This window comes from Mastigoproctus giganteus, chromosome 8 (genome assembly GCF_048544385.1).
Source record: "Mastigoproctus giganteus isolate SK-2022 chromosome 8, ASM4854438v1, whole genome shotgun sequence".
In the NCBI taxonomy this organism is placed as follows: Eukaryota; Metazoa; Arthropoda; class Arachnida; order Uropygi; family Thelyphonidae; genus Mastigoproctus; species Mastigoproctus giganteus.
The window spans coordinates 116,233,866-116,247,657 of NC_143582.1; positions in this window are offsets into that span (position 1 = coordinate 116,233,866).

Genomic DNA, 13,792 nt, shown 5'->3' on the forward strand with positions numbered 1-13,792 from the left:
AAACAGGATGGTATTTGCGCATTAGCATTTTGACATCCTCTATATTTTATCGGAATCCACGACAATTCCATTGCAATAATTTAGCCGTTATTACTTTTTTTTTTTTCTTTTTTTAAGAAAACCCCAAACACGAGAGGTATTAGAACCTATAGTACTTAATACAGTGCTTGGGTTGGAGGTTGAGAAGACAAAATAAGATATTTGTTGAAATTAGACTTGAATTTCTGTAGACTGTAATTTTCAGGAAATACGTAAGAAGGAAGGTTGTTCCAGAAAACGGCAGTTGAATGAATAAATGAGGAAGGTGAAAAGTTGGTTCTGTGAGTTCGAAGTTGGACAGTAAATGGATGTTGGCTGGTGCCAGCACATGTTCAGACTGTTTTGAAAGAGAGAGAGCAGGAATTAAAGAAGCCAATTCAGAAGAACAGTGCCCATGGAAGTACAGTATCTGTAGAAAATACATGCAGCAGAAACAGTATATCTATGAGACAGTGAGTAGAGAAACTTTGTTAGAGATGAATCATTAATTAACCTAACTGCCCTCTTCTGAATGGAATCAAGAAGCCTGAGAGAGGTTTTGGGGGCACCACCCCAGATGTGGGAACAATATTCCATGGTAGGGCGGATTTGCAATTTGTACAGAGTGAACAGCTGTTTGGGAGAAAAGTAATTCCAAGAGCGAAAGAGAAAACCAAGTTTTTTTTAGATGCAGAGGAAGCAATATTTGTAATGTGATTGTGCCAAGAGAGAGATTAGAAGTCAGGGTAATCCCCAAAAGAGATATATCAACTTGCATAGAAATCGTAGTGTTACCAAAGATAAGCATAAGAGCAGAAGAAACCTTTTTGCGAGATATAATACAAGACTGAGTTTTAGAAGGATTGAAATCAACTAAGTTGTCTTTGCCTCTCGGCATTTAAGGAATTGGTAGCAGATATTCGAGAAGTTGAAGCTGATTGAGTAGGGCAAGGTTTCTCAAAATGGAAAGTGGAATGCAATGTGCTATCATCGGGAAAACTATGGATAGAATTTCCAGTCAATAGAAGAAGGTCATTAATATACAAGAGGAAAAGAGTGGGGGAAAGAACTGAACCTTGGGGGACACCAGCATTAGTGGAGAAGTTAGAAGACAGAGAGCCATCTATCATCACCCTCAGTGAGCGATCAGAGAGAAAACTGGATAACCAACCAATTACAAAAAACAGTTGGCAAACCATAAGATGGAAGAACTTGAAATTAGTGGAACCGTTGGCTGTCTTCCAAAGTGATGCGGGTTTTGATTGACCCGCTTTGGATTTCAATCTGCCTTTGGGAAATTGTGGGTGCCAATATCCATTTCTTCCTCAGGATGAAGATTCAGAATAGATTCTTCCACACTTTCCTCTTCTTTATTTGCCTCTATTACCTCCTGTACCTCACTAATAACAGGCCGGGTTTTAGTTGGGGGAGATTTTTCTTTAATTGCTACTTCCTTGGTTGGTATTGAGATAGGAGTAGTGACTGCTTTATCTTGGTGTGCTTGTGTCAACAAGTATCGGGCTTGGGGTTTTAAAGAATCACGTGGCGAGACTGAAATATCAGTTTGTGTTGAAATAGAAAGCTTCCTATGCATGTGCATAAGATTTTCCACTATTTACTGATGTTGCCTGTTTCTTTGCTTATGCATATGGGATATTCTGTTCTGTCTTGAGTTTTTGAATTTGTTTTTTGTCTTTCCATCTTTGGCATGCTCTTGAATATGCAGGGTGTTCACCACCACAATTCAAGCATGCTGGTTTTGAGGCAGAACATTCCTTTGTCATGTTCCTTAGCTCCACAGCGGGCACAAGCAGGAGATCCACAACATGCCATCTGAGAGTGGCCATATTTTTGGCATCTGAAACATTGCAACAGGTTCAGAATGTACAGCCTTATAGGACAGTACAGATAACCAGCTTTGATGGAAGTAGGCGGTTTAGGGTATTAAATATAAGGATAAGAACCCTAGTTGGGATTAGTTTTCCCTCCTTACGCATAAATATCCTCTTAACGGCTGTCACTCCTTGATCTCTCAGTTCAGTGCATATCTCCTCTTCCAATGTTTCAAGGAGATCCCACTCGGTAATTACACCATGCGATTTATTCAATGCCCTGTGTGGTGATATCTTAATTGGAATGCCCCCAAAAGATGTTGCTTGGAGAAGCAATTCTGAATGTTGCACTTAGGAAGTTTCTACTAAAAAGTCACCCGATCTAAGTCATTTTACTAACTTTGGGACCTTTCCAGCCCTTCAAGACCCTTCTGAATGAAGAAGGGTGACATTTTACCTATTTCCTTTTCACCAGTAAAATGTATGATAAGGAATTGAAGTACAGGAGGTGATGCATCTTCTGTTCGGTGTTTATTTTTTGATGTTATATTCTCTTCATAAATTTCAGGTAGGGACCTCGTAGAGGCCCCAGAAGGGTTTGAAAGATTTAAATTACTCATAGGAGTAACAAGAAAGTTTCTGATGCCTTAAGTAACTTATCCACCACGGAGCCCAACAAAGGGACACCCACTCATGAACTAGCAAGTACTGCGTACACGAATGGGATGCCAAGTTCGCTTAGGAGCACCATACCCACATTTATAATAAGCTTTGATCTCATCCCAGGACCAAAGGGAGGGGGACTTATTTGAATGCAGTTGACTCTAGCAGTAAGAACCACCCGCTGATTGATCCCAGTCGGGCCGGTCCGGAACCACCCATCTTGTCAAAGCAGGGGCCAAAGTGGTATATTATGGCTGGGCCCCCTCACCCACAAGGATTCCCCTTTCTGAGTTTCCATGGGTTATGATGCATGGCTGCACACGCCGGATTCAATGATATAACCCTGGAACCAGAGTATGGGCGTTAGATCCCAGTGATGCTAATCTGGAAGGCCAGTAGCATCACTGGGAGGTCCCCTCACCATGTACAGGTGCCCACGTCAAGGGGAGAGAACTTGTTGAATCCCCCATTTTAATTCCTTCAAGAGCATCTACCCTACTCTTCAAACTCTCATAGTTGCCCATCAGAATGCTGAATTGATGCCTAATTTCTTGACACTCTCTGTACTTAGCACACATACAAAGACATCCGCCATGGCTAGATCATGTCCTGTTCCAGAAAGTACCACAAACATTTCACAAGTTGCACATTTTTTTTAGGCTGTGATGCATTGGAGAATCACCCCCTTTGGTTCTTTGCCGAGCCACAGCACTCATGCTTCTTTGTGCATGTTGCTTTGCTGCTCTATTCTGGGGCATGATTTCCATTTAGATATGATTTAATTAATTAACAATGAAAATTAATAAGGTTAATAAATTTAATTGATTAATAGACTATACTATGCTACACTTGACTATACTCAGCTAATGCAGTGAATACAATACTATACTAAGATAATGGAGATTATGAGAAATCTCTGCTAAAGCTTTAGTTTTACCAGAGATTTCTCTACTAGGCTTATGTATCACTTGATAGTTTATCTCCCATTTATTTTACTTCTCTGGCATGAGTCTCATCAGTTTATTTAACATCCGTTTGAGGCTACATCTTAAACAGCATCTCTTAGTCGATATTAAAAGCCTAGTAGCTTGTATGATTACTTTCCTTAACACTTTTCATTTTAGAATTTCCTGATGGTAAAATCATCAGCTGCTCCCACTTCATAGAATGTAATTATCTACTAAGTGGAAATGTTTAAAGAACTATTTGATGAAATAATGGAGTCTTTATAGCCAATAGCACATGGTTTATTAACACAATGGGGTTATATTTCAATGCAAGTGGTAAAATAATTTGATAATGAATGCTCAAATATGTTATATATTTGTCTGACGTTCCGGTGGAACTCTGTGCTCCCAAGGATTCAGTTTGATTTAAAGCAGCTTTAATAGCAGTGCCTTATGTTTTTAATGGATACACCTTCTTGGTGAATGCTATTCAAAAATAATACTGGTAACTTTAAAAAGTGATTTGTTTTGGAAACTTCCACAATTCACAAGTTGGGAGTATAAAATTAATTGATTTTATACTCCCAACTGATTGGATGATAGATAGGAGTAACTGATGACAAATGGGTTAATACATGATGCCAAAATGACTTCTGCTGAAAAGAATAACTGGCAATCATTTAGAATAATTTAGAACCATACTGTATTGGTTTCTAGGTTAAAACAAGATGGGAAAAGACAAAGAACTGGTTGAAAATCTGAACAATAAGGAGTTAGCTGGAATAGTTTGGTTAAAAAGAAAAAAGGTTATTCTTTGCTAAAGCCTCCTAGTTTATATTTCTAGGCAATAATTATGTTCAAATAATTTGTTGTTCTGAGATAATTTATGAACTTCTTAAGTAAAGTTAACAATGACAGTAATCATGGGATATTTTTATACGCATATTTGATTATGTTAATTTCTGGTTAACCTGCATATTTATCAAGAAGAAAAGGTAGTGTCATATTCATAAATAAATTATTTTATTGTTATTATTATTAGCCATATGGTGCAAGGAAGCCTGAGACTTTTGCTGCACCAGCCAAACAAACAAACAAACAAACAAACAAAAAAAAAAAAAAATTCTGAGTTACCCCTGAGAGAGAGAGAGAGAGAGAGAGAGAGAGAGAGAGAGAGAGAGAGAGAGAGAGAGAGAGAGAGAGAGAGAGAGAGAGAGAGAGAGAGTCAGAAATAGAAGGGAATCACCAAGAAAGAGAAGAACGATGATATCCAGCTCAAGACCCTGGGTGTGCCAAGCCCATACTCACCAGATGTGAGCCCCTGGGGGTAAATGAAGATGAACAGAACATTTATAAAAATTTGTTAAGCAATAATTGTTTGAGAGAGTTCCCATCAGGTAATCAGGTTTTTTTGGTATATATAAGAAACATTTTAAATACAAAAATATTTATTTACAATGCACAGCAGGGCAAGTGTAATGTATATTATTGTTACAAGTGTATACTAGTGAATGTGTACACAAAGTTAGTCTTTCTGCATACAAAAGAGGTATATCTTTGGACTACTCCATGGCTTGTCTTCTTAGCTCCTGAAATTTAAAAGATGAGAATTTATTATAATAAACAATTGTCGGAAAGAATTTATAAGCAAGCAATAACTGCAGTCAGGAAATTTTTGAATAATCAGTTAATAAAATCCATATTTATGATTATTTTTTTAATCAGAAAACAATAAATAAAAAAACATTATAAAAATCTCAGTTGACTTTATCCTGATGCACAATTCTTAAATGATAAGAAGAGTACTGGATTTAGGATCATACCTCCACCCCTTCCCCATCAAAGCCACTAGAAAAGCTAACGAAAATGTTTCTCTTCGGTAATCCCTGTACTGGAAATGTACATTAGATTGTATTCATTTCAGATGGTATTTCAATAAAACTATCTGGTATAAAATTCACCTTTTAGTTCAACACCTGTCATAACCAGGTAGTGGCTGGGCAGGATAAGTAAAGTGTCTCAAAGTGCATTTCTGTTGGTTCAAGCTAAATGACTGAAATCTTTTCTACTTTCATAAATATAGACCCAGGGTTACACAAATTAATTTGAGTCAATATTTTACAGTTTTGACTGAGTAATCATGTGAGAGCACTAAGCAGGAGCCACACAATCAACCCTTTTCGCAATTGCAGTGGCACAAAACTTCACAGGTCCTACCCCAGTATTTTGACTGAATGTTGAATGATTGCTGTTATAGTTCAAGTAACTTACTGTTTTTTTTTTTTTTTTTTTTTATGAATATGCCAAACATGAGAGGTATTAGAACCTATAGTACTTAGTACCGTGCTTGGGTTGGAGGTTGAGAAGACGAGAGAAGATATTTGTTCATATCAGATTTCAACATCTGCAGGCTGTAATTTTCACGAAAGACATATGAAGGAAGGTAGTTCCATAAAACAGCAGTTGAATGAATAAACGAGGAAGTTGAAAAGTTGGGTCTGTGAGTTTGAAGTTGGACAGTAAATGGATGTTGGCTGGTGGCGGCACATGTTTGGACTATTTTGAAAGAGAGAGCAGGAATTATAGAAGCCAATTCAGAAGAATAGTGCCCATGGAAGTATCTGAAGAAAAGGCATGTAGCAGAAACAGTACATCTATGAGACAGCGAGTGGAGCGACTCTGTTAGAGATGAGTCATTAATGAACCTAACTGCCCTCTTCTAAATGGAATCTAGAAGCCTGAGAGAGGTTTTGGGGCACTGCCCCAGAGGTGGGAACAATATTCCACTGTAGCACAGATTTAAGATTTGTACGGAGTGAAGAGCTGTTTGAAAAAAAAGTAATGCCAAGAGCGAAAGAGAAAACCATGTTTTTTTGATGCAGAGGAAGCAATATTTGTAATGTGATTGTGCCAAGAGAGAGAGATTAGAAGTCAGGGTAATCCCCAAAAGAGATATATCAACTTTCCTAGAAATTGGAGTGCCACCAAAGATAAGCATAAGAGCAGAAGAATCCTTTTTGCGAGATATAATACAAGACCGAGTTTTAGAAGGATTGAAATCAACTAAGTTGTCTTTGCCCCACTGGAGAATTACCCGGAGATCGGCATTTAAGGAATTAGTAGCAGATATTCGAGAAGTTGAAGTTGATTGAGCAGGGCAAGGTTTCTCAAAATGGAAAGTGGAATGCAATGTGCTATCATCGGAAAAACTATGGATAGGATTTCCAGTCACTGAAAGAAGGTTGTTAATATACAAGAGGAAAAGAGTGGGGGGAAATAACTGAACCTTGGGGAACACCAGCATTAGTGGAGAAGTTAGAAGACAGAGAGCCATCTACCATCACCCTCAGTGAGCGATCAGAGAGAAAACTGAATAACCAATTACAAAAAACAGTTGACAAACCATAAGATGGAAGCTTGTTTAGAAGACCTTTATGCCAAACATGATTGAAAGCCTTTCAGAAGTCTAGAGCAAATGCTTGTGTTTCACTGAACTTTTACATTGAATTTGTCCATAAATGGGTAATATAAGCCAGAATATCACCAGTGTATCAACACTGACAGAATCCATACTGGCGATTGTTGATCAGACGGAAGGTTTCTAGGTAGTTTAAGAGTTGGCAGTTAATTGATTTCTCCATTACTTTAGAAAGAGTAGAATTAATTGCATTGGAAGGATTTGTCATCCTTCTTAGGAACTGGCTGGATATGAGCAAATTTCCAAGCAGAAAGAAAAACACTTGTTATTATTATTATTAGCCATATGGTGCAAGGAAGCCTGAGGCTTATGCTGCACCGGCCAAAAAAAAAAAAAAAAAATTCCCTATTACCCTGAGTGAGTGAGAGAGAGAGAAGTAGAAAGGAATCACCAAGAAAGAGAAGAATGATGATATCCAGCTCAGGACCCTGGGTGTGCCAAGCTCATACTCACCAGATGTGAGCCCCTTTTTTTGGAATAAGAAAGTGAAAAAGACGGCAAAGAACAGGATTAAGTTCAGGAGGCAGGTTTTGAGAACAAGTGGAGAAATATCATCAGGACCTGGAGCTTTAGCATTAGCATTAGTAGAGGCATTTGATGCAAGAAAGCAAGCTTATGCAGCATCAGCCAAAAAAAAAAAAAAAAAAAAAAAAAAAACCCACTTCCACTTCACCCCTCTGTTCGTTCAAAATACCTGTCCAGCTGAGCCTTAAACTTATTTAGGCTATCAACCTCCACCACAAGGGATGGCAGTCTGTTCCACCAACCAACCACCCGCTGGCTAAAGGCAAATTTCCGCTCGTCTATCCTACATCAGTCTTTCCTCAATTTGAATTTATGCCCTCTCAGGTGATTTTTCTGAGCTAGAGGAAGAATTCCATCAGCATTGAGCATGCTTAAACCATTCAAGGCTTTATACACCTCTATCAGATCACCTCGCTGGTGCCTAGTCTCCAGACACTGTAATTTGCAAAACTTAAGCCTTTCCTCGTAAGAGCACCCCTTTGTTCCATTCACTAATCTTGTTGCCCTTCTCTGTACTCGTTCCAGCAGCTCTACATCCTTCTTGAAATGAGGCCTCCAGACCTGTATACAGTACTCTAGGTGTGGCCTGACCATTGCCTTATACAATGGAATAATCACCTCCTTATCCCTGCTGGAAAAATTCCTGTATATCATTGACAATACTCCATGAGCTACTCTTGCAGCCCGTCTGCACTGCTCAGAGAACTTCATATCTGCCTGCACAATCACCCCCAAGTCCCTTTCATTCTCTACCACTGTCAGTGTAGTACCACAGAGTTGATACGTTGCCCTGGGGTTGCTGTTTCCCATGTGTAGTACTTTACATTTGTCAATGTTAAACTTCATTTGCCACCTCTCAGCCCATCTGCTCAACCTTTCCAGATCCTGTTGCAGCAGTGTAGTGTCAGTAGTGTCCTTGACAACCCTGCCAACCTTTGTATCATCTGCAAACTTGGACATTAAGCTTGATATACCATCATCAATATCATTTATAAATACAGAAAACAATAATGGACCCAACACTGAGCCCTGAGGGACTCCACTAATAACATTAGTCCACGATGAGCAGTGTCCATTGATTACCACTCTCTGTCTTCTCCCACTCAACCACCCCTTTATCCATAGCAGCAATTTGCCTCCAATGTCACACTGCTCCAATTTGTGTATCAGTCTTCCATGTGCAACAGTATCAAAAGCCTTTCTAAGATCCAAGTATATAATATCAAAGTTATTCCCTGCATCCAGTTCTTTTGTGACTGAATCATAGTATCCAATCAAGTTGGTCAGCCAAGACTTCCACCTTAAAAAAACATGCTGTGTCTGAGCTATACCTGAAGTCTTGTCTAAATGCTCCTGCAGTGCTTCTTTAACCAGTGCCTCCATTAATTTTCCTGGAACAGAAGTTAAGCTCACAGGTCTATAGTTACTTGTGTCAGCCTTTGATCCTCCTTTGTGAATTGGGGTCACATTTGCACATTTCCAGTCTATGGGTACCTCCCCTGAGTCCAAGGAAGCTCTCATAATTATGGCTAAGGGTTTGCTTACTTCCTTTGCTGCTTCCTTTAATATAACTGGATAGATCCCATCCACCCCGGGTGCCTTTCTTGTGTTTATCTTCAACAGTTTCTCCTCCACTTTACTCCCAGTTATTTCAAGATTCTGTAGCTTACTGCTAGAGTTGAATACACCTCTAGCATTCCCCTTGCTGAATAACTCCTCATGTGTGAATGTCGATGCAAAATATTCATTTAGTTTGTTAGCTACCTGAGCAGGATCATCAACAGTTGACCCATCAATATCAAGTGGACCAATCTGATTCATCCCCTTCCTTCTAGAGTTTACATAAGTAAAGAACTCTTTGCTGTTTTTCTTTGCATCCCTTGCCAAGGATTTCTCGTAATCTGCCTTCGCCTGCCTAACCTCCTTTGTAACTTGGTTGCATATCAACTTGTATCTATCATAGGCTTCTGTGTCATGTGTTAATTTGTAAGTATCCCATGCATTTTTCTTCTCTGCCATATGCCTCATTAGTTCATCTGACATCCATTTTGGCCTAAACCTTGAACAATATTTCTTAGTTGGTATGTAAAGCCTAGTAGCTTCCAAGATATGTTCTTTGAATGCTTCCCATTTTGAATTTGCTGTTGGTAACATCATCAGTTGGTCCCACTGTATAGAATTTAAATACTGTCTCAGTCCATCGTAGTCGCCTTTACGGAAGCAATAACCCTTCCCTTTACCCCTAATGGTAGTTACCTCTTTGAGTAAATCCCACTTCAGCACACTGTGATCACTGCCACCTAGTGGTTCATTTATCTGCAGATTCCTAATGCATGAAGAATCACTGCTGATAATCAAATCAAGAGTATTACTCCCTCTAGTTGCCTCCTGAACATGCTGATGTAGAAAACAATCATCCAATAAATCCACAAAAGCCCTGCTAGTGTGAGTAACCAGCCCCCAAATTCCAGTCAATATCTGGGAAATTAAAATCTCCCATTATAAGACTCTCTGATTTACTGGCCCACTCTATTTCCCTGTACAGTTCCTTATTATACTCATCAGAGTCATTAGGCCTATAGCACACTCCTACTCTCAATTTTGATCTCCCAATGCTTATGTCACACCAAACTGACTCAACACTGCACTGTCCAGCGATGTCGACTGGCTTCACTTCCTTGGTTTTTATGTGTTTCTTAACTAATAGCATAACCCCTCCCCCCTTCCTATCCTGTCTATCCTTTCTGTAGACGTTGTACTCCCCAAATTGCAGTTCTGCATCCCTTATATCTGTGTGACACCACGTCTCTGATATCCCAACAATATCTGCCTTTGATGTTTTGAGCAATACCTCAAATTCATCCAATTTATTTACTAAACTCCTAGCATTGGTGTACATGCAAGTATACCTGCACCTGTTTCTATTCTTAGCTACCCTAACACAACCCATGTGTTTATTTGTACCGCAATGGCTCCCAGCAGTCTCTGAAATACCATGCATCTTGTTTTTCAGGCTTCTGCTCATTCTAATAGAAGCAGTGCAAGAATCTCTTTCACCTCTGCCAGTGGCTACTGTCAATCTATTGGTCTTTGTCTCCCCCCAAGCTAGCAGTTTTCCGACCCACCTAACACTGCCTCGATAGCATCAGCAAATATTCTTGCACCCTTTCTATTTAAGTGTATCCCATCCCTGTAGAAGCAATCTCTCCTGTTAACAAGTACAGTCCAGGCTGAAAAAAATTCTACCCCTTGAGCCTTGCACAATCTTTCCAGGGCCGAATTGATCGACAAGGCTCTCATCATATACTCCCTCCTATCGTGTCTGGGCAGAATTGCAGACACTTTCAAATTCAACCCTAATTCTCGGCTTTTGTTCAACAGTGACCTGTACTTGTTAAGTAATTCTGCCGGTCTCCTACTCTTAATATTATTAGTGCCAACGTGTACAACTATATCACCTTTTGTGCCCTTAAAAGATGATATTCGCTCTACAACGTCATCAACCTTTGCCCCTGGCAGACATACCCTGGTCCTGTTCCACCTATCTTTTTTACAAAGCATGTTCCCCGTTTCCCTGACAATAGAGTCACCAACAACTACTAGTTCCTTCGGGACCAGCGCATTCTGCCTTGGGGGTTGTCTCTGTGTCACGCGATGCCCAAGTGCAAGCTCTGGCGTTGATGTGGGCAGCTGAGAGCTTGATGGGCCCCTCAATTTAGTTTCTTCGAGGGCATCCACCCTGTCCTTCAAGCTCTCATATAGGCCCACAAGAACGCCGAGTTGTTGCCTGATATCGATACACTCCTTGCATCGCGCACACACAAAGACATCCCCCTTGGCAGTATCATGTCCCGTACCCGATTGCTCTGCAAACATCAAGCAAACAGTGCATTTTATAAGGCTGTGAGTCAGAGGACAACTGCCCCCCTCAGTTCTGCTCTGAGCCACAGCGCTTCCATTAGCTTGAGCCTTTTGCTTTGCTGCTCTGGTCTGAGTCATGATTCTATTAATTAATTAATTAATTAATTAATTATAATTAATTATGTTATGTTATTAATTATGTTAAATATAATTAATTATATTACATTTGTAATCTAAGTCGTTATACGTATTTATTTAAACGTACAATTTAACTGCTAACGAAGTTCAACTAACGCTATCTAGTACGGCATACAACTATCGTATCACAATGGTGGGAAAATTACGAACGCTAGCGGAGTTGAAACACGTGGAAACCTTTACCGATACTTTTATGCAATTACAAGGCCGAGTAAAGAATAAATACACCAAGTTAATCAGAAAATCACAAAATAATGTTATACTACTAAATTTAAATCAAAAGTTTTAGAAAAACAATAATTTCAAATCAATAAATAAGAAAAATCCACTTAGCGGCTTGGAACACGACCGTCTCTAGTAGCCTCGTCAGCAGACTCAAACAAACTTTCTTAGAATCAAGATTCGATAAAATCCTTCTGACATCCTTTTGATGGAAGACCACAGGAGACATTGAATGGAGCATGTTGGGAATGTTAGGTGGTGTTTTACCAAGATCATTAATGCATGAGTTGGAAGAAAAATGGGATGCTAGCATGGTCGAAGTGACAACAGAACCATCTGGTTCTGACAGAGGTGGGAGCAGAGATAGGCAAAAGTTGCGGCCAATAGCTTTGGCAGGAGACCAGAATGCTTGGCTACCATTAGGGCAAGAAGCAAGTTTTCTACTCTTAGCCTGTTCAAAATGTAGTTTGGACTGATTAATAACTGCTTTACAATTGTTGTGATCTTTAGTGTAGGCAGAAAATGAAACTGATGAACTGGAAACAAGCCAATTACAATATGCAACATTCTTCTCCTGAACGGCCTTAGCACATTTATTGGCAAACCAAGGTTTAGATAAAGGACGAGATTTTAAAGTGGAGTGTGGAATAAATGATTCCATTCCTGCAAGAATAATTTCACTGACACGATCTCAGCAAACGTTGACATCAGAAGTTTTGAAACAGTAATCCGACCAAGGAAAAGAAGAAAAGAAGTCTCGCAGGTGATCCCATTTTGCATTCTTGTAATGCCAAACAACACGAGGTTGGGAATAGCCATGAGATAAAGGTTCCATTGGAGAAGAGACAATCACCAAGTTGTGATCTAAGGTGCCTAAAGGACCATTCACTTCGACTGTGTACTTAGAAGAGTTGTTTGTGAGAAAAAGATCAAGCGTGTTCGCTGTATGGTTATGACTGTCCAGTATTCTTGTAGGTAAATGAACAATCTGTGCAAGATCGTTAGTAATTGCAAAAGCCTCAGCATCTCGACCAGCTGGAGTTGTGAACATTAAAATCACCAAGGAAAATTACCTCGCTGTTAGGAAAGTTGGACTTGAAAAAGTCAAGTTGCAAAGAGAGGAAGTCGAAGAGCTCCAAGTGATTAGTGGAGTTGGGAGAATGGTAAAGACAGCAGACGAATTTGACACAATGAGGTAGAGAGATGTTAAGCCAGAGAAGATCAAAAAGAGTTGATTCCAAACTACCAAATCTCTGACAGGGAATAGCGGAATGGACATATGCACAAGTACCACCTTTGAGGTGAAAGGAATCAGAGCGAATATTTTGGGCAAATGAGAGGAGCAGTAGTTGAATCAACCAATAACTGAGATTCTGTCAGAAAAAGTACATGGGATTTGGCAGACTGCAAGTGGAAATGGACATCGTTGAGATTAGAATTGAGACCATGTATATTTGTGAAATGAACTAGGAAGTGTTTGGGAGGTTTAGATTTTTTCTGATATAAGCTTACTCTATTAGTTTGACAATTCATGGTGTATTCATTAGTAAGAAAAAGTTGTGGGGATATGCTGTACGAAGTAATGAAATTTTTGGATAGGGCATAGACATGGTAAGAATATACCCAGATCCTTGACATAACGTATCCTCGACAATGCCCCCAGCATACACACTACTCGGACTCCCTCCAGTCACTTCTGGCAGAGTAGAGGTAGCAAAATTATACACTAGCTGATCCGGAAGCCTCCTAAGGAGTTACCAATAGGTTCGGTCTGGTGTACTAACTAGCGGCCCGCCTGCAAACACCATTTTAGAGCTGTACCCTTGAAATATAAGGAAGATTGGATCACTCCTTAAATATAAATATCAAATTGTCTCAACTACAGGAGGTACGTTTTAGGGGAATTTGCTAATGAAATATAATTAGTATTAGCAAATGATGCAAGAAAGCAAGCTTATAAAAGCACAATCCAAAAAAACAAATGGAAGTTTGTTCCAACAAGCAATCACCTACTGGCTGAAAGCAAATTTCTGCACGTCTACAATGCA